The sequence below is a fragment of the Myxine glutinosa genome, chromosome 14 (genome assembly GCF_964187855.1).
Source record: "Myxine glutinosa chromosome 14, kmMyxGlut1.1, whole genome shotgun sequence".
In the NCBI taxonomy this organism is placed as follows: Eukaryota; Metazoa; Chordata; class Myxini; order Myxiniformes; family Myxinidae; genus Myxine; species Myxine glutinosa.
Window position 1 is genome coordinate 10,064,962 of NC_136274.1, and position 26,438 is coordinate 10,091,399.

The following is a 26,438-nucleotide window of genomic DNA, read 5'->3' on the forward strand; positions in this document are numbered from 1 at the left end:
CTTTGTAAACTAGGAACTGGCAAGTAGTCCTTTGTAAACTAGGAACTAGCAAGTAGTCCTTTGTAAACTAGGAACTGGCAAGTAGTCCTTTGTAAACAAGAAACTGGCTAGTAGTCCTTTGTAAACTAGGAATTGGCAAGTAGTCCTTTGTAATCTAGAAACTGGCAAGTAGTCCTTTGTAAACAAGGAACGAGCAAGTAGTCCTTTGTAAACAAGGAACGAGCAAGTAGTCCTTTGTAAACAAGAAACTGGCAAGTAGTCCTTTGTAAACAAGAAACTGGCAAGTCGTCCTTTGTAAACTAGGAACTGGCAAGTAGTCCTTTGTCAACGAGGAACTGGCAAGTAGTCCTTTGTAAACAAGAAACTGGCAAGTAGTCCTCTGTAAACAAGAAACTGGCAAGTAGTCCTTTGTAATCTAGAAACTGGCAAGTAGTCCTTTGTAAACAAGAAACTGGCAAGTAGTCCTTTGTAAACTAGAAACTAGAAAGTAGTCCTTTGTAAACAAGAAACTGGCAAGTAGTCCTTTGTAAACAAGAAACTGGCAAGTAGTCCTTTGTAATCTAGAAACTGGCAAGTAGTCCTTTGTAAACAAGGAACGAGCTCGTCCTTTGTAAACAAGAAACTGGCAAGTAGTCCTTTGTAAACTAGAAACTAGAAAGTAGTCCTTTGTAAACTATGAACTGGAAAGTAGTCCTTTGTAAACAAGAAACTGGCAAGTAGTCCTTTGTAAACAAGAAACTGGCAAGTAGTCCTTTGTAAACAAGAAACTGGCAAGTAGTCCTTTGTAATCTAGAAACTGGCAAGTAGTCCTTTGTAAACAAGGAACGAGCTAGTCCTTTGTAAACAAGAAACTGGCAAGTAGTCCTTTGTAAACAAGAAACTGGCAAGTAGTCCTTTGTAATCTAGAAACTGGCAAGTAGTCCTTTGTAAACAAGGAACGAGCTAGTCCTTTGTAAACAAGAAACTGGCAAGTAGTCCTTTGTAAACTAGAAACTAGAAAGTAGTCCTTTGTAAACTATGAACTGGCAAGTAGTCCTTTGTAATCTAGAAACTGGCAAGTAGTCCTTTGTAAACAAGAAACTGGCAAGTAGTCCTTTGTAAACTAGAAACTAGAAAGTAGTCCTTTGTAAACAAGAAACTGGCAAGTAGTCCTTTGTAAACAAGAAACTGGCAAGTAGTCCTTTGTAAACAAGAAACTGGCAAGTAGTCCTTTGTAATCTAGAAACTGGCAAGTAGTCCTTTGTAAACAAGGAACGAGCTAGTCCTTTGTAAACAAGAAACTGGCAAGTAGTCCTTTGTAAACTAGAAACTAGAAAGTAGTCCTTTGTAAACTATGAACTGGCAAGTAGTCCTTTGTAAACAAGAAACTGGCAAGTAGTCCTTTGTAAACTAGAAACTAGAAAGTAGTCCTTTGTAAACAAGAAACTAGAAAGTAGTCCTTTGTAAACAAGAAACTGGCAAGTAGTCCTTTGTAAACAAGAAACTGGCTAGTAGTCCTTTGTAAACTATGAACTGGCAAGTAGTCCTTTGTATACAAGAAACTGGCAAGTAGTCCTTTGTAAACTAGAAACTAGAAAGTAGTCCTTTGTAAACAAGAAACTAGAAAGTAGTCCTTTGTAAACAAGAAACTGGCAAGTAGTCCTTTGTAAACAAGAAACTGGCAAGTAGTCCTTTGTAATCTAGAAACTGGCAAGTAGTCCTTTGTAAACAAGGAACGAGCTAGTCCTTTGTAAACAAGAAACTGGCAAGTAGTCCTTTGTAAACTAGAAACTAGAAAGTAGTCCTTTGTAAACGATGAACTGGCAAGTAGTCCTTTGTAAACTAGAAACTAGAAAGTAGTCCTTTGTAAACTATGAACTGGCAAGTAGTCCTTTGTAAACAAGAAACTGGCAAGTAGTCCTTTGTAAACTAGAAACTAGAAAGTAGTCCTTTGTAAACAAGAAACTGGCAAGTAGTCCTTTGTAAACAAGAAACTGGCAAGTAGTCCTTTGTAAACAAGAAACTGGCAAGTAGTCCTTTGTAATCTAGAAACTGGCAAGTAGTCCTTTGTAAACAAGGAACGAGCTAGTCCTTTGTAAACAAGAAACTGGCAAGTAGTCCTTTGTAAACTAGAAACTAGAAAGTAGTCCTTTGTAAACTATGAACTGGCAAGTAGTCCTTTGTAAACAAGAAACTAGAAAGTAGTCCTTTGTAAACTATGAACTGGCAAGTAGTCCTTTGTAAACTAGAAACTAGAAAGTAGTCCTTTGTAAACTATGAACTGGCAAGTAGTCCTTTGTAAACAAGAAACTAGAAAGTAGTCCTTTGTAAACTATGAACTGGCAAGTAGTCCTTTGTAAACTAGAAACTGGCAAGTAGTCCTTTGTAAACTTGGAACTGTCATTTAGATGAGTTGTGTTCACCTGTTCAATGTGTTCATTTATTTTGCTGAACCATCGTAAATTGGCATTGTGCCTATTACTGTACCTTAGGTACAGTACACCTTCATCTATCCACTTCTGTGTTACTTCTTCGGGTGATAAAACTTGTAATGAAATTGTGTCTAAGTTGAACCCAGGTGCTATGCTGACTCCGACCACTGAGGGGCTTCCATAAGAACTCGGACGGACATCGCTTCGACTCATTCCTGTGACATTTATTCTGTGTGGTAGTGATACTCGAATGGTGCGTATCGCTAGATGTTCCAGGCCTGCACTAATTGCCAATCCATTATTACTTCTATCATTACGGTATACTGATATTATTCTTGTTGATTTCTTACAGGTGTTGCTAGAGATCGATTCTGGATTAAACCTACTATTGGGACAATGTTGTAGATCTGATTTTTACAACAAAACTAGTCTTGCTCGTGAAGATTACAGCGTCCATCTACATCGGCAGACATGTAGAACAACGGATGAAATCCACAGGTTGCTGATAGAGGTATGCAAACTACCTTGGTATAAAAAGTACAAGGAATAATCAGTGCAACCTTTCCGTCAGGTCAGTCTTTTGGGACTACCACTGTTAACATGTAACCCACTGAAGCAGTACATACCATTTTTTAAAGTCTTTGGTATGAGTTGAACCGGTCCAAACCGGGAGGGTGTTTTTTAGGAGACACCATCTCCTTACAGCATGGCCCTTGGATCCATACGGAAGCTCATCCGCCCTTTACCAGGTGTTGTTTTTGGTCCTGACAAGGTGTCACAGTCACACTGTCACAGCACTAGCAAAGCCAGTGAGGGGTGTCGGTTTAGTCGCCCTAACCAGACCATGCTGCAGGTAGCACAGGGTTACAAGTTACCGGTGGTAGTCCCAAAAGACTGACCTGACCAGTTCATGACGTAATTAAGCCGAGAACACGTACTTTAAGAGCTGCTGACCCAAACCTAATGGGGAAATGGTATTAGGAGAGGGATTTCCAATGTGTAATTCGTATATGGAAAATATTTGGGATGGATGGCATTCAAACCTGGATCATAAATGGTGCACGCAGATTTATTTTTATTTTTTGTATACAAGATCGGGGCTCGTGTAAGAGCTAACATTGATCACAAAAAGTCAAACTGACACATAAAACATAAGATAAAGGGAGTGGGAGACAAGATGGGGAGAGAGAGGGAAGCACACAAGTACGGCATTTGAGAGCAGGGACATCGGGAGATCTGTGGGAGGGAGAGGGCTTGGGAGGAAGAGGCATGGGAAGGGGGTGGGGTGGGAAGTGGCATAAAACAAATGGAGAATGCAAGAACTTCCAGGAAAGAAGTCGGTATTTCAAAAAAGTGGATCTGGGGTGAATTAACGGGGGTAGAAAAGATCAAGGTTTTGGATGGGGGAAGATAAGAGATGGTGGTGAACAGCTGTTTTAAAGACCTGGAGGGAGGAGTGGTATTGAAGGGAGTGGGGGAGTTTTTTCCAGGGGTGGGAGAAAAGGGGAATGGAAGAGTGAAGGTGAGCAGAGAGACTTGATTTTGGCAGGTTAACCATAAGAGGTTGCTGGCAGATCTTGTGCGACCTGTAGGAATATTTGGGGGACACAGCAATATGAGAGAATATGAGATAGAGGTGAGGTCAACATTCCGCCATATTTTCATATGTAATTAAAAAGGTCCCTAATTACATACTAATGGTTGTACTGCTATTGCTGAGAGTAGATTCCTCTCACACAGAGCAGGTAAGTCTCTCCTCGCGTTAAACAACGATTATACTCTCTAACTCAGCGAGACAGAGCCAATGATGTTGGCCTGTTACTGGAATTTGGCCGGCAGGAAATCGCTGGCTTTGGTGTGCGACGTGCTACCTGGAAAAGAAACTCTTACATACAATCCAGTGCACGTGACCTAATTCTTTACCTGCTTCCGCTCCGAGTTTTGTGAACCTTTAAAAGGTACATTTTTAACCCTTTAGCCATATCCGTTTGAGTTCGAGTCAGTTCATTACGTCAAAGTCTGTTGGTCTAGGAGTGACGGACATCAATATTGGCCTAGGTGGACCTCCGGATCACCTCCGTCGACACGTGCGTGTGTAGAAGGTGGAGTTTTTCAACCTTATTTCACGACAAACGCAGATACATCCATCCGTTGCTTCAGGAGAAGTGTTTGGAACAAGGGAATGAGGAATCGAGCACCAGAACATCTTCGCTCTCACCTGCAAGAGAATTATCAGGTACATTGAGCAGCTCGTTGCACCAGAACAGCCGCAACTAGGCCTCAAGAGTCGCTTTTCCACCTGATAATTATGTCATTTCTGATGGATTTCTGTAGAAGCCGAAACGCCTGCGCCGCAAACACCTGCTCCTACTGCGGCCTGAGCGAGCGTTTGATGTCTGGTGAGTGAGGATCGGTCCGGCTAAAGACCGCTACCCTCGAGATCGGCTTACTGAAGCAAATGATTAAAGGAAAGCCATTTTGTGAGAGGAAATAAAAAGGAAGTCAGAACCGGAGCTTCTTTGATGAGTTACACAAACGATGGTGGACACCTGTTTATTCCATCAAGCTTCAAAGCAATCCTGTAGCACTTACCTGCAAGATTTGTGTTGGCGAACACTTTATTTGACGGGTGGTATTCTCGACGTATAAGCGTTATCGCCAATGTTGTCACCTGCAACGAGGCAATTCGAAAAAACGTTTCACTGCATCTCGAAGACTTCATCAGGCACCGGGTGTTAGAACGGTACACACCTGTGTATTTTGGAGGATGTAGGACTTTCATAAACGGTAAATGCAATTTTTCATCCCCTGGAAGTGGCAGACGGGAGGATCTCATCAAACGGTCAAGGCTCTAATAACAGTGTCGGACCCTATAACCAATGCTCCCCACAAGAGCTCGAGTTATCATTACCAAGTCTGCAATTAGGCCTCGGTGGGAAGCTGGCTACATCCTGTCCATCGCTGCCTGGGAGGAGTCGGAAAAAAAGGGGGGATTTGGGGGGTAGCGGTGGAAAGGGGCAAAAGGTGGAGAATACCGAGGTACGTATTGGAATTGGATATGAAATTACGACTCTTTAGGAAATAAATAAATACAAAAATTCGGATCTCGCACTTAAACTCAACATGTATAATCAACATTTACTGTGTTTTCTGGAATTGTGTAACTTATTCTGTCACTTTGAATGGCAATTTGGAAGTACTTTCTGGAATGCTTAAGCACATTAAGATTTCTAACAATGCTTATTACCTTTTATTATTGTTATTAACTTTTGTTTATTTATCAAGGTTCAATCTGCTGTTGGTTTAGAAAAAGGTTCCCAATCATCTGTCCCAATGGAATAAAATATTATAAACTAGACACTCGGTGCCAGGCTGAACAGTTTAGGGTTTGTATCCCACCGATGGGCCAGATCTGGATTCGGACCTGAACCAAAATGTAATCAGCTTCTTCTTGTCGCCTAACCAACTCACACACCAAGTTTTGTCATAATCTGTCGACAACTTTTTGAGATGTCCTGCTATGTATCGTTTTTGGCCCCATCGCCCAATGGTGAAGAATCACTTAAAAAATTAAATAATTCTCATATCTGTATCCATATTCAGATCTTCACCAAAATCGAATCTATTTGTCCTTGTCAGACACCCAACCAGTCCACCAAGTTTCGTCCAAATCCGTCCACAACTTTTTGAGATATCCTGCTATGTATCGTTTTTGGCCCCATCTCCCAATGGTGAAGAATCACTTGAAATAATTAAATATTTCTCATATCTGAATCCATATTCAGATTTTCACCAAAATCAAATCTATTTGTCCTTGTCAGACACACAACCTGTCCACCAGGTTTCGTCCAAATCCGTCCACAACCTTTTGACATATCCTGCTATGTATCGTTTTTGGCCCCATCTCCCAATGGTGAAGAATCACTTAAAAAATTAAATAATTCTCATATCTGAATCCATATTCAGATCTTCACCAAAATCGAATCTATTTGTCCTTGTCAGACACCCAACCAGTCCACCAAGTTTCGTCCAAATCCGTCCACAACTTTTTGAGATATCCTGCTATGTATTGTTTTTGGCCCCATCTCCCAATGGTGAAGAATCACTTTAAAAATTAAATAATTCTCATGTCTGAATCCATATTCGGATCTTCACCAAAATCGAATCTATTTGTCCTTGTCAGACGCACAACCTGTCCACCAAGTTTCGTCCAAATCCGTCCACAACTTTTTGACATATGTATCGTTTTAGCTCTTTCTCCCAATGGTGAAGAATCACTTAAAAAATTAAAGTAGCCGGATCCGAATCTTTCCCAAAATCTAATAATTTCGTCCTGGTTACATACGCTACATCTCTGCCAAATTTCGTCCGAACCCGTCCACAACTTTTTGAGATATTTTTTTCACAAACGGACAGAAAGACAGACAGGGGTGAAAACATCACCTCCATTCAATGGAATACTGCTCTCCCCTCTGGGCTGGTGCTCCTGCCTCACACCTAGCTTGTCTTCACGCTGTTGAAACCAAAGCATTCAGAATCATTGGAATCTCCCACGATGAAGCTAACTCCAAGGGCCTCTCACTCACTCACCGCAGGCAGGTTGGTGGTCTTTCCGTCTTCTACCGACTCCTCTCTGGCCTTGCCCCCCCCCCCCCAGCTCTCTCTGGGCTCTGTCCCGCAAATATTCCGAACAGGTCGCACAAGATCTGCCTGCAACCCTCTTATGGTCAAACTGCCAAAATCAAGACTCTCTGCTCACCTTCACTCCTTCATTCCTCTTTTCTCCCGCCTCTGGAACAAACTCCCTCACTCTCTTCAATCCCACTCCACCCTCCAGGTCTTTAAAACAGCTGTTCACCACCAGCTCTTATCCTCCCCCATCCAAAACCTTGATCTTTTCTACCCCCACTAATTTCACCCCAATTCCACTTTTTTGAAATACCAACTTCTGTCCTGGAAGTCCTTGGTGTCCTTGTGTTTTATACTTCTCCCTCCACTCCCCCCCCCCCCCCTTCCCACGCCTCCTCCCCCCAAGCCCTCTCCCTCCCACACATCTCCCTGCTCTCAAATGTTGTGTTTGTGTGCTTCCCCTTCTCTCCCCATATTGTTTTCCGCTCCCTCTTTTTATATATTTTGTTTGTCTGGTCGATTTGTTTGTGAAGTAAATGTTAGCTCTTTCACGAGCCTCGATTCAGTATACAAAAAAAATTAAAAAATTAAAAAATCCACCTTTGGTGGTGCAGGTAACTAGAGAGTTGTTAGAACATATTACCTTGTGCTGCGTTTAAAATAACGCTGCAGAACAAAATAATACCAGAAGTTTACCACCGGTGATGCTGCAGTGTCTTTTACATCACCGAATCGAACACGTTACATGAATAGAACACATGATGGAAGATTGCACGGTCCTGGCTTCACTATGACAAGAACACAACATAATAGCTGTGAGACATCTCTGGGTTGCTCCGTGTAAATTGATCGGATAACTCCAGCTGTGGATCGTAACAACAACAACAAAACGTTACATTCGTTGTCCGTACCTGTTGTTTGTGTCCTTTATGCCATCTTTAAAAACAGTACCTTTTCTGGTTTGAATGATTTTCAAGTTTGTTTAACTGTCAAACAGTCAGACAGGGTAAAAAAAACATTATCCCATTCCCCTCTGCGCATGCGCAATCGCGACAAACTGTTTCCCAAGATGGATTGTGTGACGTTTCTATTTGGCCATTGAATCTGCCATTACTTGAGCATTGAATTTTGATGACATTATAGAGGATTTTGCTCGTAAAAGGGCAGTCTAATGATCTAATCTGTGCTTATGATCTACGTTTTCAAGAAATATTTCGTTACATAAATCTGAATTTGAACTTGTTAATTCAAGGAGGGAAATGGGGGGTACATACCATGTTCGTATACAGTTCCGAAGCGGCATTGTTTTTTTTGTATATTAGATCGGGGCTCGTGTAAGAGCTAACATGAATCACAAAAAGACAAACTGACACATAAAACATATGATAAAGGGGAGCTGGAGAGCAGGGACATCGGGAAATATATGGGAGGGAGAGGGCTTGGGGGGAGGAGCCGTGAGAAGAGGGTGGGGGGGGGGGAGGTGGGGTGGGAGAGGTATAAAACACATGGACACTGCTAGGACTTCGAGGAAACAAGTTGCAATTTCAAAAAAGTGCATCTGGGGTGAATTAACAGGGGTAGAAAAGATCAAGGTTTTGGATGGGGGAAGATAATAGATGGTGGTTAACAGCTGTTTTAAAGACCTGGAGGGAGGAGTGGGATTGAAGAGAGTGAGGGAGTTTGTTCCAGAGGCGGGAGAAAAGAGGATGAAAGAGTGAAGGTGAGCAGAGTCTTGATTTTGGCAGTTTAACCAGAAGAGGGTTGCAGGCAGATCTTTTGCGACCTGTAGGAATATTTTGGGGACAGCACAGAGAGATCTGGCGGGACAAGGCCGGAGAGGAGTCGGTAGAAGACGGAAAGACCACCAACCTGCCTGTGGTGAGTGAGTGAAAGGCCCTCACAATCAGCTTCATCGCGGGAGATTCCAATGATTCTGAAAGCTTTGGTTTCAACAGCGTGAAGCCGAGCCAGGTGTGAGGCAGGAGCACCGGCCCAGAGGGGAGAGCAGTATTCCATTGAGCTGCGGATGAAAGCCTTGTATGTGGTGAGGAGCTCAGGTGTGCCGAGGAAGGACTTCGCACGACGGAGGATGCCCAGTCGGCGACTGGCTTTGGAGGCCAGATTTGAAATGTGGTTTTCCCAGGAAAGATCATGGCAGATCGTGAGACCCAAAAGCTTGAGTGACAGAACTTCTTGGAGAGGATTATTCAGAAAGTGGATGGGAGGGTTGTCCAGTCGGTCTTTTCGGAGAGACATGGAATGTTTTTTTGGCAATTGTTTTTTGATTTGTTTTGATTTGAAAAAAGACAATTGTTTTTTGATTTGTTTTGATTTGAAAAAAGACAATTGTTTTTTGAATGGCTACGATCACTTCTATAGTTAGGAGTAAACTCATGGCCTCTCTCCCTCTCGATCTCCTTTAAAACAATTAAAATGGCCACAAACTCTTAATCATCTTCGGGCTTTGCCTACACCTAAAATTTGGGGCCTCTACATGCCATGTTTTGGTCAGTCGTGAAAAAGTAACGTACAGTATAAACGCACAAATAAATAATTTAAAATATTATTAAGATTAAATAGAACCTGATCAATAGTTTATGCATCACTTGTCACGGTTCAGTTGTAGTCAATAATGGTCTGAATTGATTTCCAGCTTTTTATGCCTGTGAGGAAACAGAAAAGATGCAAAATTTGAATTCCTCTTTTCCAAAGCAATCTCCTTGTGTACCTGTGACCCCAGTTTCAGGTAAGTCACACTGTTATTAGTTGTAAGGTTTCTTGTTTCTTCCCATTAAAAGCGATCCGATGCGAATTAGCAACTTTTTCAAGCTCTTCAAACAAACTAGAGCAATTTTTCAAAACATGGCACACTAATCTGCCATCAAATTGAGAGAGTAAGTGTGATGGACACTGCAAAATGATTTGGCGTTAAACCATAATTGAGGTGGTTCATTAGAACAAGTCGGAGCAAAATATCCTCCGTGTCACAGAAAACATTATCACGTTTGTGCCGCAGCCAGAAACTCTCGATTGCATTGCATGCCTCTCCCTAACATCCTCATGCACCCCTATCTTATCCAAGCCACCCCGCAATCACTGCTCCCCAACAGCTCAATTTACACTTACCCACCCCTGGCTGCCACCATCCCTTAACCCTCTCTCTGTCTCTCTCTCTCTCTCTCTCTCTCTCTCTCTCTCTCTCTCTCTCTCTCTCTCTCTCTCAACCGTTCAACATTCCTCAATCCCTTCGCTCCGCTCCTCAAAGCCATTTTAAAAGTGTTGTACCTGGTGACAAAACTGGAGAGCCTTACTTTCTAATTGGATGCTCCTATGAACCAGGTGTTGGCTTAGCGGTTAGGGTGCCGGCTTGGGATCCTCGAGATCTTGGGTTCGAATCCCGGTCGATCGCTGAATTAACACCGGGGAGGTTGACAGCCTGTCATCCTTCCGAGGTCGGCAAATTGAGTACCAGTTCACTGGTAATTCCTTGTGTGTCGCAAGAGGCGACTAACAGGGTTGGCGGCAGGGAGGGCATCCAGCCATAAAACATTGCTTCAAAAAGAGGACCACGGTGCCCGAAAAAGGCCAACTCCTGCTCTGCGGGGAAAAATGGCCTCTAAAGGCGGTATATATATATATATATATGAATGAACCTCTTCGGGCTTAGGCGATGGAGTTACTTTCACCTTGTAAAGAAGTCAATAAAACAGATCATTTTTATGTGTGAGGCCCTCCTTTGATGGTTGTAGGTGAGATGAAATGCTCGTGCCTTACCAGATTTGAACTTTTTCCTTTGTTTGTTCAACTGTGAATTTATGTATTTTTTGGGGGGAAATACCAAAACATTGCCATTAAATATTTGCCATTGGATATTTATTTGAGGTATGTGCGTTGACGAGTAGAATTTGAGTGTCACAAATCAACCATCTCCACAAGACTCTTTGAATTGCATGGATTTTGTCATTTGGAACCAACCTGGTCATTATCACAGTTGACCTTCAAAGTCAGCTGCCACCTGGGCATCCTCCATCGTGACAAGTCTCCTTGGCAAATCAAAACCTCTAACAACCTACAATTAAGGCCATCACCTGCATCTCCATACAGCACTGGTCTCCTTTTTGGACTGGCACCCCTGCCTCATCTTGATGTGGTGGGCTCCGAGGCCCTCAAAAACATTGGAATCGCCAATGCCGATGCTAAATATCTGGACCTCTTGCTTCCTTCTACATTGCAGACATGTTGGTGGCCACTTAACCTTATACGTCCCCCTTTCCGATTTTGGACCCTCTGCCAACCTTTTGCACCCCATTCCCACTCCAGTTTTTACCCAGGATGCACAAATTCTGCCAGTAACCCACTTCTGATGAAACTCCCAAAATCCAGGTTCTTCCACCCATGTGTAGACTACCTCCTCGTATCTCTTGCCTACAGAAACAACTTCCTCAGTCTGTTCAATCTCATTTTTCCCCTCCAGGGCCTTTCCATGCTTGTTTTTTTTTTTTTCAGCCACTTATTTATTGTGCTTGTTCTTGTGTCCAGCTTGTTCATCCCCTTTGGTCTTAACCACCACCTCTCTCCTTACTCTTTCATTCTTCAGTTTGTGCCAATTCTTCAAGTGTCCCTGTGTTGTGTTGCTCTACCTTGTTGTTGGTGTATGTTTCATCACTTTCCACTATGGCAATAATATGGAGAGGTCTGGTTCTCCAATGGGGGTTTTATTGAGGTAATACAACTTGGTTCAAGGCCCAGCTCCCAGTGGGTGCAAGGGAGGTAGCAATCACCAGGCATCCCCATTGCTGATCTAGTGTAGACACGGATTCCTTTATAAGGGGTAGCAACACCACCGAACTACATAGAATCGTGAGATAACGGGATCTGGCACAAGGCCTTTACGAGGTCTGTGGTAATGATACACTGCCATTTTGCAATCCATTGTAGCATGCTATCAACATTGGGCATCGGAGAGGGTTGGGGTTTCCTATACTGCGCTACAAGAAGGAATCGCACGGGGTGAGGTATGGCGAACCAGGGGCCAAAAATGCCCTGGACCCCTCGCACAGTTGTTCTACAATATTCAAAATATAACATTCAATTTAAATTAAGTAGTTGCTCGATCATCGACTGACATTTGTTGCTTTACCACATTTTACGCTACACATGGGGAAATTGATGGAAAAAGCACAGATGGTATTAGGGAAAGGGGATGTGGCAATGGTGTATAAATAACCAAACAGTTGATATCAGATCGAAGGATGGGAGAGAAATCAGTGAAAGATAAATGAGGAAGTATGCTAACATCAGAGAAAGAACAGATGGAAAGGTGGGCTGAATACTTTCAGGAGGTACTTGGATGGTGGAAGAACAAATTGATATTGCAGGAAATGCAAGAACAGATTTACACATACTGGTATATATATTGCTCCGATCAAAGAAGATGAAGTGAGGGAAGTCATTAAGACTTAAAAAGTTAGAAAGGAACCAAGAATGGACAATATAACTGCTGAACTGTACAAGTTCACTCTTGAGACATCAAAAACAGGTTTTAAATAAATTAATCATCATCATACTAAAATACACAATTTGGTGTCTGTCTGTCTGTCTGATGATTTTTGACCGTGATACATTCGGTTACTTATCCAATCTCAACCAAACCTAACAGGACTAAGGATCACACAAAAGGAAGGTTGTAGCGAATTCATTTGCCCACTTCCCCAAGGGGGTTTTCTCCGCCAAGGGGGTTTTCCCCCCCAATTGGGTTGCATGTTGAGGTGTATAACCATGTTAAGATAGCTTTATCGTGGCAGTTTTCCAAGGCCCCTTCTAATACCAAAAGCATAATATTAATGTTATTACAAAACAAAACAAGAAAGAGCAATCAGAGATTGCAAACCCTCGCCAGGATGTATTTTCAGTGGTTTTTAAGGCTTTTGTGTTAAAACAAATATGGCGGCCGAACTACGTGACTGATGACGTCATAATTTCTTTTTTATCCACTAATATTTTCCTATATTATGCTCAAGAAATTTCATCTTGATCGGATGAAGTTTTGTACTTGTCAAATTATGACGTCATAATAGAGGCACCTATGACATCATCATTAACAGATGTAACAAAATTAACACTATTCATATCTTCCCCTCCCAAAGGGGTGTTTCCTCCTTAAACAAATGCTGGGTTAACGTTTATAAATTACTCGTGTTTCATGGGAGCAAACGCCCCTACCAGAGGTAAAAACATCATAAACCATAAACACATATGATTACCTTTTTAAACAGTCGCTCATGCTGTTTAAGACTAAAACGAAAGAAATTTGGAGGAATCCTGACATCTGTGAGGCAAATGTTACTTTCGGAACTGAGCGAAGATATACTGTAATCTATATACTCCACAAGGGTTAATAACATGACCCTTCCTGTCGCTAACGTGGCATTTCGTGGCGGACCTTTGAAACAGTCACTAATGCTGTTTAACACAAAACTGAAAGGGAGGAAACCCGGGGTGTGTTAAGTTAACAAGCAGCTAGCTAGTGCTTGCCAAGCCAGACGTTCCTTATCAACAGTTTTGAATGGAGTGCTTGCTCGAATGCTTAAGCCACTTGGCAAGCTCTCCACAAGAAACTTGGTAAATAAACACACCCCACACCCATGTTCTTGAGGCCCGACCGTAGATATACTGTAATCTATTATCCCAGAGAGAGAGAGAGAGAGTGAGTAATGACCTTTCCTGCCACCCCCTTAGAGAATGGGCGTACTAGTTAGAGAAATATAGCAACTAGTGGCAGAAGTTTTGAAAGTTGGACTGATCGTTAAACTGCCAAAGAAAAGAGACCTATGCGAATGTGGTAACTGGAGGAATGTAACTCTTCTGTGTTTTGCAAGCAAAGTGTTCTGGTAGATCTTGATATCTGTAGGATGCAGAAAGCTGTGGATGGAGTATCGAGGAAAGAGCGGGATAGATTTAGAAGGAATTATATAAGGTGTAGAGATCAAATTATCACTCCAAGAACATCAATAGAACGATGTAATCTATATATATAAAAAACACAGTTTGTGTGTGTGTGTGTGTGTGTGTGTGTGTGTGTGTGTGTGTGTGTGTGTGTGTGTGTGTGTGTGTGTGATGTTACCGATAGACTCCTAAATGGAGAGGCTCACGTACTTGATATTTGGCACAGACATGGCCATTGAGCCTGGGAAGAACATGGCCGACCTAAAAAAAAAAATTTCATAATATTTTTTTACCATATTTTTACCTCAGCGCATTTCAGCGAGGAATATTATGCACGGAATCTGACCGGTGGCAGAGCAGCGCGCTGATTTGCTCAGAGCGATCACGTGATGTTCCTTGCCGCCATTAACTCAGTTACACGTTCGCACGTATTTCAGAGCGAAAAGCGATTGCGTTTTTTCACATTTCAGCAAGGAACATTGCCATTCACACCACATAGGTTTTTTTTCCTTTCATCTTTAGATCCATATTTTTTTTCAGCGAGGAATATTTTACACGGAATCTGAATCGGTGGCAGAGCAGCGCGCTGATTCGCTCATTCGCGCTCATTGATGACGATCATGATCACGTGATGACGTGATCACGAATGATGTTCGTGACGCGATCACGTGATGTTCCTTGCCGCCAGAAACTCACAGCAAGTAGCATAGATTTTAGCATGATTAGCATTTAGCATGATTTAGCATTGATAGTAGTGAAGGAACTGCGCTCCAACGCGAGTCGAAAGAATTGACGCGACCAAAGACGGAATTCGTCCGAGTTGCTTTATTGAAACAAAACAGCTCAGGTATTCTCCCAAGCCCGTTTATCGGGCAGCAATATATATACACATTGATGTCGGGAAGTTTGCCCGGCAAAAGCTATACCGGGCATGCCCGGGTGTCAAGGGCGAGCCTTGGAAAGGCGAGTCTGGACCTGCCCGGGCGTGTTTGGCTGCGGCCTGGCAAGTCGAGGCTGGGCGTGCCCGGGCGCTCTGGGCGAGCCCTGGAAAGGCGATAGCGGGCATGCCCGGACGCTCTGGGCGAGCCCTGGAAAGGCGATAGCGGGCATGCCCGGACGCTCTGGGCGAGCCCTGAAAAGGCGATAGCGGGCATGCCCGGACGCTCTGGGCGAGCCCTGGAAAGGCGAGAGCGGGCATGCCCAGGAAAGACGAGACCGGGCGTGCCCGGGAGGTTCGGGCGTGCCCGGGAACAGTGAGTCCGGGCATGCCCGGGAGAGGCGCGTCTGGCTGTGTTCTGGCCGGTGCAAGGCGATTGTGTGCATCCAGCGGTAACCGCTACACACGCCCCTCCAGAATCGACCTGCACCGGCAGGGTCAATTTAAGGGGGGTCCGGATGACCCGGCCGAAGCGACCCATGGAGGGTCGTGGGGAGGGGTCCGACGTGGTGGTGGGTGGTCGAGCGGGGGGAACTGTGGACGGGGGGCGGCCTCGCCGCGGAGGAAGGGCCAACAGTGGTGGTCGGTCGACGTCCATGTGTGCCGGTTTGAGGCGGTCCACAGAAATCCGGTCCGGCCGGCCGCCGAAGTCGACAATGAAAGACTTGTCGCCCCGTCGCAGGACCCGGAAGGGCCCGTCGTACGGCGGCCGGAGTGGCCCCCGGTGCGCATCATGACGCACAAAGACGTACTCCGCTGTGCGAAGCGCCGGGGGGACGTAGGACTGGGGGCCACCATGGCGGGACGTCGGCACGGGGGCAAATCGTCGAGCGGCCTCCTGGAGGTCCGAGCGCTGGCGAGCGGCGGACCAGGGACTGGTAGCGTCGGGCACGAATTCGCCCGGGACGCGGAGCGGCTGGCCGTAGACGAGCTCGGCGGTGGACGCCTGAAGGTCTTCCTTGGGGGCCGTGCGAAGGCCCAAAAGGACCCACGGCAGCCGGTCGGCCCAACCGTCGTCCTGAAGGCCGGCCATGAGTGCGGCCTTCATGGAGCGGTGAAACCGCTCGCACAACCCGTTGGCTTGGGGGTGGTAGGCCGTGGTGCGGTGCAGCGTGACACCCAACGAACGGGCGACCGCGCCCCAAAGCTCAGATGTGAACTGTGGGCCGCGGTCGGACGAGATGTCCGCTGGTGCGCCGAAGCGCGCGACTCAGGTGGCGATGAACGCCTGCGCCACGTCGGCGGTGGTGGTGGAGGCGAGGGGCACAGCCTCCGGCCACCTGGTGGTCCTGTCCACCATGGTGAGCAGGTGGGTGAACCCCCGCGAGGGGGGCAGGGGACCCACCAGGTCCACGTGGACGTGGTCGAAACGCCGTTCAGGCACGGCGAAAGGTGCCAGCGGGGCCTGGGTGTGGCGGTGGACCTTGACCCGCTGGCAGGCCGTGCAGGCGTTGGCCCAGTCGCGGATGTTTCGTCGAAGGCCGTGCCAGAAGAAACGCGCCGACACCAGCTTCTGAGAAGCTTTCCGGCCCGGGTGAGAAAGGCCGTGGATGGAGGCGAAGATGCGGCGCTGCCAGGAAACGGGCACGATGGGGCGAGGCTGGCCCTGGGAGACGTCGCAGAGCAGGACGGTGCCCGCAAAGGGAATGTCGGCCAGGCGGAGGCCCGTGTCCGCCGCACGGAGTGCCTGCACCGAGGCGTCGGTGGTCTGGTCGGCCGCCACGAGCGCGAAGTCCACGCCGAGGTGGACCGCGTTCGCGCTAGCCCGAGAAAGACAGTCGGCCATGGCGTTGTCTTTGCCGGCGACGTGCCGGATGTCCGTGGTGAACTCCGACACGGCGGAGAGGTGGCGCTGCTGGCGGGCCGACCACGGCTCCGTGACCTTTCGCCATTGCGTAGACCAACGGCTTGTGGTCAACGAAAGCCGTGAACGGGCGGCCCTCCAGGAGGTGTCGGAAATGGCGAACGGCCAGGAATAGCCCGAGCAGCTCGCGGTCGAACGTGCTGTAGTTTAACTCGTTCGGCCGGAGTTGCCGGCTGAAAAAAGCGAGTGGCTGCCAAACCCCGTCCACCCATTGCTCATGGACGGCGCCCACCGCGTAGTTGGAGGCGTCCGTAGTGAGGGCGATGGGCGCGTTGAGCACCGGGTGAGCCAGCAGCGTTGCGTCGGCGAGGGCCCGTTTGGCGCTGGCGAAGGCCGCGTCCATGGCCGCGGACCAAACAATGTCATGCTTGGCCGGCTTGCTCCGGAGGGCCTCGTAAAGGGGCCGCATGAGCTGAGCAGCGCAGGGCACGAATCGGTGATAAAAATTCACCATGCCGAGGAACTCTTGGAGGGCCTTGATGGAACGGGGATGCGGGAACGTGGTGATGGCCTCGACCTTGGTCGGCAGCGGCACGGCCCCGGTCTTGGTGATGCGGTGGCCCAAAAAGTCAACGGTCGTCGCGCCGAAGTGGCATTTGACCAGGTTGACAATTAAGCCGTGCTCGCTGAGGCGACCGAACAGTGTTCGGAGGTGGAGGAGGTGCTCGGCGCGGGACATGCTGGCGACGAGGATATCGTCCAGATAGACGAAAAGAAACGGCAGGTCGCGCAGCACGCCGTCCATCAAGCGCTGGAACGCCTGGGCCGCGTTCTTGAGGCCAAACGGTATCCGCAAAAATTCGAACAGGCCGAACGGCGTGATGACGGCCGTCTTTGGGACGTCGGCCGCCCGGACAGGTACCTGGTGGTAGCCCCGTAGCAGGTCAATTTTCGAAAAGATGACCCATCCCGCCAAACGGGCGGAAAAGTCCTGAATATGCGGGATCGGGTACCTGTCGGGGGTGGTAGCGTCGTTGAGACGGCGGTAGTCGCCACACGGGCGCCATCCACCCCCCGGCTTTGGCACGATGTGCACTGGCGAGGCCCACGCGCTATCGGAGCGCCGCACGATGCCGAGGTGCTCCAACGCGTCGAACTCGGCCTTCGCCACGGCGAGCTTGGCCGGGTCGAGGCGGCGGGCCCTGGCGTAGACCGGCGGGCCCGTAGTGGGTATGTGGTGCTCGATCCCGTGCCGCACCGCGACGGCCGAAAACGTCGGCCGCGTGAGGGCCGGGAATTCCGCGAGCAGGCGAGCGAACTCGTTCGCTGCCGGGAGGGCGCATGCCAGTTCGGTCGGTGCGGAGCTGCTCATCGTGCACGCCAGGGAGCTGAAGGTCTCGGCGTTGACAAGGCGACGACGTTTGACGTCCACCAGCAGCCCGTGCGCGCAGAGGAAGTCGGCGCCCAGCAAAGCCATGGGGACGCAGGCGGTCACAAAAGTCCATTGAAAACGCTGTCTGCCGAAGCAGAGGGTGACGACTCGTGGGCCGAAAGTGCGTATGGCCGAGCCATTAGCAGCGACCAAAGAGGGGCCGCAAACGGCGTCCCGCCTGTCCTGCTCGGAGGCGGGTATGACGCTCAGTTGGGCGCCGGTGTCACACAGGAAACGCCGCCCAGACGCTTTGTCCCGAATAAACAGCAAGTTGCCCGAGTGGCCGGCGCTCATGGCTGGGAATGAACGCCGGCCCGGCCGTTTCCCGACCTGCCGAAAGTGCACGGGGGCCGGCACGTCCGAGCCTTGTGTCCGAACCTGGCGTGGTAATAACACCACGCCCGGTCAGGTGGAGGCCCCGGCCGTCGTGTCGGAAGCGGGCGGTGCGGCGTGGCGGCCGCCAGTTGCACCGGCAGTTCGGCCTCCAACCGCGCAGGGCGCTCGGGCGTCGTGGGCGTCGCCTCGGACGGCGGCGGGCTCCAGGTAACCGCGCCGATGTGCTGGCCCGCCGAGGAGATCTTATCGGCTTCCCTGGCGAGGGCGCGGGAATCCGTGATCAACGTGCCAGCCAGGGCGAGGCGTATCGGGTGAGGCAGCTGGCGAAGGAACAGCTCGCGGAACAGAAAATCCGGAGAGTGCTCACCGAGCAACGAGAGCATATAGTCCATGCGCTCTGACGGGCGCGTGTCACCGAGCTCGGGCAGAGCGAGCAGGCGCCGTGCACGTGCTGCCGGTGAGAGGGCGAAAGCGTCGAGGAGGAGTGTCTTCAGCGCGTCGTATTTGTCAGCAGCCGGCGGGTGCTCGAGGAGGCTCAAGGCGCGGGCCGCGGTGGCGGAACCGAGCGCCGCCACAACATGTTGGAAGCGGGTGTCGTCCGCGGTGATGCCTCGCAGGGCGAACTGAGAGTCCGCCTGAGCGAACCAAACAGCCGCGTGAGCCTCCCAGAAGGTAGGCAGTTTAAGCGTCACTGCCGTATCCATGTCGGTAGGTCACCAATGAAGGAACCGCGCTCCAACGCGAGTCGAAAGAATTGACGCGACCAAAGACGGAATTCGTCCGAGTTGCTTTATTGAAACAAAACAGCTCAGGTATTCTCCCAAGCCCGTTTATCGGGCAGCAATATATATACACATTTATGTCGGGAAGTTGGCCCGGCAAAAGCTATACCGGGCATGCCCGGGTGTCAAGGGCGAGCCTTGGAAAGGCGAGTCTGGACCTGCCCGGGCGTGTTTGGCTGCGGCCTGGCAAGTCGAGGCTGGGCGTGCCCGGGCGCTCTGGGCGAGCCCTGGAAAGGCGATAGCGGGCATGCCCGGACGCTCTGGGCGAGCCCTGAAAAGGCGATAGCGGGCATGCCCGGACGCTCTGGGCGAGCCCTGGAAAGGCGAGAGCGGTCATGCCCGGGAAAGACGAGACCGGGCGTGCCCGGGAGGTTCGGGCGTGCCCGGGAACAGTGAGTCCGGGCATGCCCGGGAGAGGCGCGTCTGGCCGTGTTCTGGCCGGTGCAAGGCGATTGTGTGCATCCAGCGGTAACCGCTACACACGCCCCTCCAGAATCGACCTGCACCGGCAGGGTCAATTTAAGTGGGGTCCGGATGACCCGGCCGAAGCGACCCCTGGAGGGTCGTGGGGAGGGGTCCGACGTGGTGGTGGGTGGTCGAGCGGGGGGAACTGTGGACGGGGGGCGGCCTCGCCGCGGAGGAAGGGCCAACCGTGGTGGTCGGTCGACGTCCATGTGTGCCGGTTTGAGGCGGTCCACAGAAATCCGGTCCGGCCGGCCGCCGAAGTCGACAATGAAAGACTTGTCGCCCCGTCGCAGGACCCGGAAGGGCCCGTCGTACGGCGGCCGGAGTGGCCCCCGGTGCGCATCATGACGCACAAAGACGTACTCCGCTGTGCGAAGCGCCGGGGGGACATAGGACTGGGGGCCACCGTGGCGGGACGTCGGCTACAGTAGCATGTTTCACATATTTTCTTTCAGCGAGGAATATTACACACGGATTCTGACCGGTGGCAGAGCAGCGCGCTGATTCACTCAGAGCGATCACGTGATGTTCCATCCCCGCCGCCAGTTGGCTTCACTTTTCACGGAGTATGAGCGTTCTATATATTTTCAATTCAGTGCGCCCGACTCGCTCACGTACTTGATTTGTGGCATAGACATGGCCATTGGGCCTTCACGGTGCAATTTGTGCGAGGCTTTTGTCCGAGTGAGCTTGAGTCGAGAGGGCGAATGTACGGGTTGGGAATGTATGGGTCTCCCTTCCCCCACCCTGCAACGCCGGTACTGGAGGGCGTCACAGGATCGGTGAGTCTCCAAAATCCGCTTCGTGCTGTTGCGAAGATTCAGGACGATGTCGCGCTGCTCTCCGACCATGAGAACTGCAACGTCATTGTTGACTGGCCCTCCCCTTCCCTCCCCCTTCCCCCTCCACCCTACCCTCCCTTCTCCCCTCCCTTTTCCCCCTCCCCTCCCCCCTACCCCTTCCCCTCCCCCCCTGACCCTCCCCCCTCCCCTTCCCCTCCCCTCCCCCTCCCCTCCCCCTTCCCTCCCCCTCCCCCCTCCCCTCCCCTTCCCTCACGTTTATACACGGAATGCTGGGTACTTCCCCCCCCCTCTCCTCCCCTCCCCCCCTCTCCTCCCCTCCCCCCCTCTCCTCCACTCCCCCCCGTTCCCCTCCCCTCCTCTTCCCCCTCCCCTCCCCTCCCCCGCCCGGCAATGCCAGGTACTTCTGCTAGTCTTACTATAATTCACCAAATGTCCATCCGTCTGTCTGTCTGTCTGTTTGAAGGTATTGCAAAAACTGCTGAACCGATCGCAAAGATATTTTGGGTGGATAATCCTGGGATCTCCAGGAGTAAAATGGGCTATTTAGTTTTCCCAATTTCAGCTTTAGTGTCCAGCATTCTCAGGTTTGGGCTCCCGCATAACATTCGCATTCGCATAACGTTCATTGTTCTCATTGTGACGATGTTGCTTTCCCGGGTGCCGCGCGATATGTGCAGCCGTTTGTGCGGCACCCGGAAAAGCAACATGTCTCCATCGATCGCTAACAGATCGCTGTCTCCATCGATCTTGCCAAGGCCGTAACAGCTATCGGCTCAAAATCCTTTTAACTGTTGATTTGGTACAGTTACACGTATCGGGAATTTGGTACACGTATTGGGAGTACATACGACATAGCGATTGTGAACACGATTATCGATCACGATTCACGATCACGATCATCACGATCATCGTGTATCGATCACGATTTGAAACACGATGGTGTAGCGGTTCCCGCTGAATGTACACAATCGCCTTGCACCTGCCAGGACGCGGCCAGGGCGCGATCGCCATGCCGGGCTCGTCCCGACGGGCCCAGACGCGCCTCTCCTGGGCATGCCCGGACTCGCTGTTCCCGGGCACGCCCGAACCTCCCGGGCACGCCCGGTCTCGTCTTTCCCGGGCATGCCCGCTCTCGCCTTTCCGGGGCTCGCCCAGAGCGCCCGGGCGCGCCCAGCCTCGACTTGCCAGGCCGCGTCCAGGACGCCCGGGCATGTCCAGACTCGCCTTTCCAGGGCTCGCCCAGAGCGTCCGGGCATGCCCGCTCTCGCCTTTCCAGGGCTCGCCCAGAGCGCTCGGGCACGCCCAGCCTCGACTTGACAGGCCGCGTCCAGGACACCCGGGCATGTCCAGACTCGCCTTTCCAGGACTCGCCCTTGACACCCGGGCATGCCCGGTCTCGGTTTTCCCGGGCAAACGCCCCGGCATAAATGTGTATATATATTGCTGCCCGATAAACGGGCTTGTGAGAATACCTGAGCTGTTTTGTTTCAATAAAGCAACTCGGACGAATTCCGTCTTTGGTCGCGTCAATTCTTTCGACTCGCGTTGGGTGCAGCTTCTTCACTGGTGACCTACCGACATGGACACGGCAGTGAATCTTAAACTGCCTACCTTCTGGGAGGCTCACACGGCTGTTTGGTTCGCCCAGGCGGACTCCCAGTTCGCCCTGCGAGGCATCACCGCGGACGACACCCGCTTCCACCACGTCGTGGCAGCGCTCGGTTCCGCCACCGCGGCCCGCGCCCTGAGCCTCCTCGAGCACCCGCCGGCTGCTGACAAGTATGATGCGCTGAAGACACTCCTCCTCGATGCTTTCGCCCTCTCACCGGCGGCACGCGCACGGCGCCTGCTCGACCTGCCCGAGCTCGGCGACACGCGCCCGTCCGAGCGCATGGACTATATGCTCTCGTTGCTCGGTGAGCACTCTCTGGATTTTCTGTTCCGCGAGCTGTTCCTTCGCCAGCTGCCTCACCCGGTACGCCTCGCCCTGGCTGGCACGTCGATCACCGATCCCCGCGCCCTCGCCAGGGAAGCCGATAAGATCTCCTCGGCGGGCCAACACATCGGCGCGGCTACCTGGAGCCTGCCGCCGTCCGAAGCGACGCCCGAGCGCCCTGCGCGGTTGGAGGCCGAACTGCCGGTGCAACTGGCGGCCGCCACGCCGCGCCGACCGCTTCCGACACGACGGCCGGGGCCTCCACCTGACCAGGCGTGGTGTTATTACCACGCCAGGTTCGGACACAAGGCTCGGACGTGCCGACCCCCGTGCACTTTCGGCAAGTCGGGAAACGGCCGGGCCGGCATTCATTCCCAGCCATGAGCGCCGGCCACTCGGGCAACTTGCTTTTTATTCGGGACAAAGCGTCCGGGCGGCGTTTCCTTTGTGACACCGGCGCCCAACTGAGCGTCATACCCACCTCCGAGCAGGATAGGCGGGATGCCGTTTGCGGCCCCTCTTTGGTCGCTGCTAATGTCTCGGCCATACGCACTTTCGGCCCGCGCGACGTCACCCTCTGCTTCGGCAGCCAGCGCTTTCAGTGGACCTTTGTGACAGCCTGCGTCCCCATGGCTTTGCTGGGCGCCGACTTCCTCTGCGCGCACGGGCTGCTGGTCGACATCAAACGACGTCGCCTTGTCAACGCCGAGACCTTCAGCTCCCTGGCGTACACGATGAGCAGCTCCGCGCCGACCGAACTGGCGTGCGCCCTCCCGACGGCGAACGAGTTCGCTCGCCTGCTCGCGGAATTCCCGGCCCTCACGCGGCCGACGTTTTCGGCCATCGCAGTGCGGCATGGGATCGAGCACCACATACCCACTACGGGCCCGCCGGTCTACGCCAGGGCCCGCCACCTCGACCCGGCCAAGCTCGCCATGGCAAAGGCCGAGTTCGACGCGTTGGAGCACCTCGGCATCGTGCGGCGCTCCAATAGCGGGTGGGCCTCACCACTGCACATCGTGCCAAAGCCGGGGGGCGGATGGCGCCCGTGTGGCGACTACCGCCGCCTCAACGACGCTACCACCCCCGACAGGTACCCGATCCCGCACATCCAGGACTTTTCCGCCCGTTTGGCGGGACGGGTCATATTTTCCAAAATTGACCTGATACGGGGATACCACCAGGTACCTGTCCGGGCGGCCGACGTTCCGAAGACGGCCGTCATCACGCCGTTCGGCCTGCTCGAATTTTTGAGGATTCCGTTTGGCCTCAAGAACGCGGCCCAGACGTTCCAGCGCTTAATGGACGGCGTGCTGCACGACCTGCCATTTCTTTTCGTCTATCTGGACGACATCCTCGTCACCAGCACGTCCGGCGCCGAACACCTCCTCCACCTCCGAACACTGTTCGGTCGCCTCAGCGAGCACAGCTTAATTGTCAACCCGGCCAAATGCCACTTCGGCACGACGACCGTTGACTTTTTGTTCCACCGCATCACCAAGACCAGGGCCGTGCCACTGCCGACCAAGGTCGAGGCCATCACCACGTTCCCACGTCCCTGTTCCATCAAGGCCCTACAAGAGTTCCTCGGCATGGTGAATTTTTATCACCGATTCGTGCCCCGCGCTGCTCAGCTCATGCGGCCCCTTTATGAGGCCCTCCGGGGCAAGCCGGCCAAGCATGACATCGTTTGGTCCGCGGCCATGGACGCGGCCTTCGCGAGCGCAAAACGGGCCCTCACCGACGCAACGCTGCTGGCTCACCCGGTGCTCAACGCACCCATCGCCCTCACTACGGACGCCTCCAACTACGTGGTGGGCGCCGTCCATGAACAATGGGTGGACGGGGTTTGGCAGCCACTCACATTTTTCAGCCGGCAACTCCGGCCGAACGAGTTAAAATACAGCACGTTCGACCGCGAGCTGCTCGGTCTATTCCTGGCCGTTCGCGATTTCCGACACCTCCTGGAGGGCCGCCCGTTCACGGCTTTCGCCGACCACAAGCCGTTGGTCTACGCAATGGCCAAACTCACGGAGCCGTGGTCGGCCCGCCAGCAGCGCCACCTCTCCGCCGTGTCGGAATTCACCACGGACATCCGGCACGTCGCCGGCAAAGACAACGCCGTGGCCGACTGTCTTTCTCGGGCCAGCGCGAACGCGGTCCACCTCGGTGTGGACTTCGCGCTCATGGCGGCCGACCAGACCACCGACACCTCGGTGCAGGCCCTCCGGGTGGCGGACACGGGCCTCCGCCTGGCCGACATCCCCTTCGTGGGCACCGTCCTGCTCTGCGACGTCTCCCAGGGCCAGCCTCGCCCCATCGTGCCCATTTCCTGGCAGCGCCGCATCTTCGCCTCCATCCACGGCCTTTCTCACCCGGGCCGGAAAGCTTCTCAGAAGCTGGTGTCGGCACGTTTCGTCTGGCACGGCCTTCGACGGAACGTCCGCGACTGGGCCAACGCCTGCACGGCCTGCCAGCGGGCCAAGGTCCACCACCACACCCAGGCCCCGCTAGCACCTTTCACCGTGCCTGCACGGCGTTTCGACCACGTCCACGTGGACCTGGTGGGTCCCCTGCCCCCATCGCGGGGGTTCACCCACCTGCTCACCATGGTGGACAGGACCACCAGGTGGCCGGAGGCCGTGCCCCTCACCTCCACCACCACCGCCGACGTGGCGCAGGCGTTCATCGCCACCTGGGTCGCGCGCTTCGGCGCACCGGCGGACATCTCGTCCGACCGCGGCCCACAGTTCACGTCCGAACTTTGGGGCGCGGTTGCCCGCTCGTTGGGGGTCACGCTGCACCGCACCACGGCCTACCACCCCCAAGCCAACGGGTTGTGCGAGCGGTTTCACCGCTCCATGAAGGCCGCACTCATGGCCGGCCTTCAGGACGACGGTTGGACCGACCAGCTGCCGTGGGTCCTTTTGGGCCTCCGCACGGCCCCCAAGGAGGACCTCCGGGCGTCCGCCGCCGAGCTCGTCTACGGCCAGCCGCTCCGCGTCCCGGGCGAGTTCTTGCCCGACGCTACCAGTCCCTGGTCCGCCGCACACCAGCGCTCGGACCTCCAGGAGGCCGCCCGACGATTTGCCCCCGTGCCAACGTCCCGCCACGGTGGCCCCCAGTCCTACGTCCCCCCGGCGCTTCGCACAGCGGAGTACGTCTTTGTGCGTCATGACGCGCACCGGGGGCCACTCCGGCCGCCGTACGACGGGCCCTTCCGGGTTCTGCGACGGGGCGACAAGTCCTTCGTCGTCAACGTTGGCGGCCGGTCGGACCGGATCTCTGTGGACCGCCTCAAACCGGCGCACGTGGACGTCGACCGACCACCACGGTTGGCCCTTCCTCCGCGGCGAGGCCGCCCCCCATCCACAGTTCCCCCCGCTCGACCACCCACCACCAGATCGGACCCCCCCACGACCCTCCAGGGGTCGCTTCGGCCGGGTCATCCGGACCCCCCTTAAATTGACCCTGCCGGTGCAGGTCGATTCTGGAGGGGCGTGTGTAGCGGTTCCCGCTGAATGTACACAATCGCCTTGCACCTGCCAGGACGCGGCCAGGGCGCGATCGCCATGCCGGGCTCGTCCAGACGGGCCCAGACGCGCCTCTCCTGGGCATGCCCGGACTCGCTGTTCCCGGGCACGCCCGAACCTCCCGGGCACGCCCGGTCTCGTCTTTCCCGGGCATGCCCGCTCTCGCCTTTCCAGGGCTCGCCCAGAGCGCCCGGGCACGCCCAGCCTCGACTTGCTAGGCCGCGTCCAGGACGCCCGGGCATGTCCAGACTCGCCTTTCCAGGACTCGCCCTTGACACCCGGGCATGCCCGGTCTCGGTTTTTCCGGGCAAACGCCCCGGCATAAATGTGTATATATATTGCTGCCCGATAAACGGGCTTGTGAGAATACCTGAGCTGTTTTGTTTCAATAAAGCAACTCGGACGAATTCCGTCTTTGGTCGCGT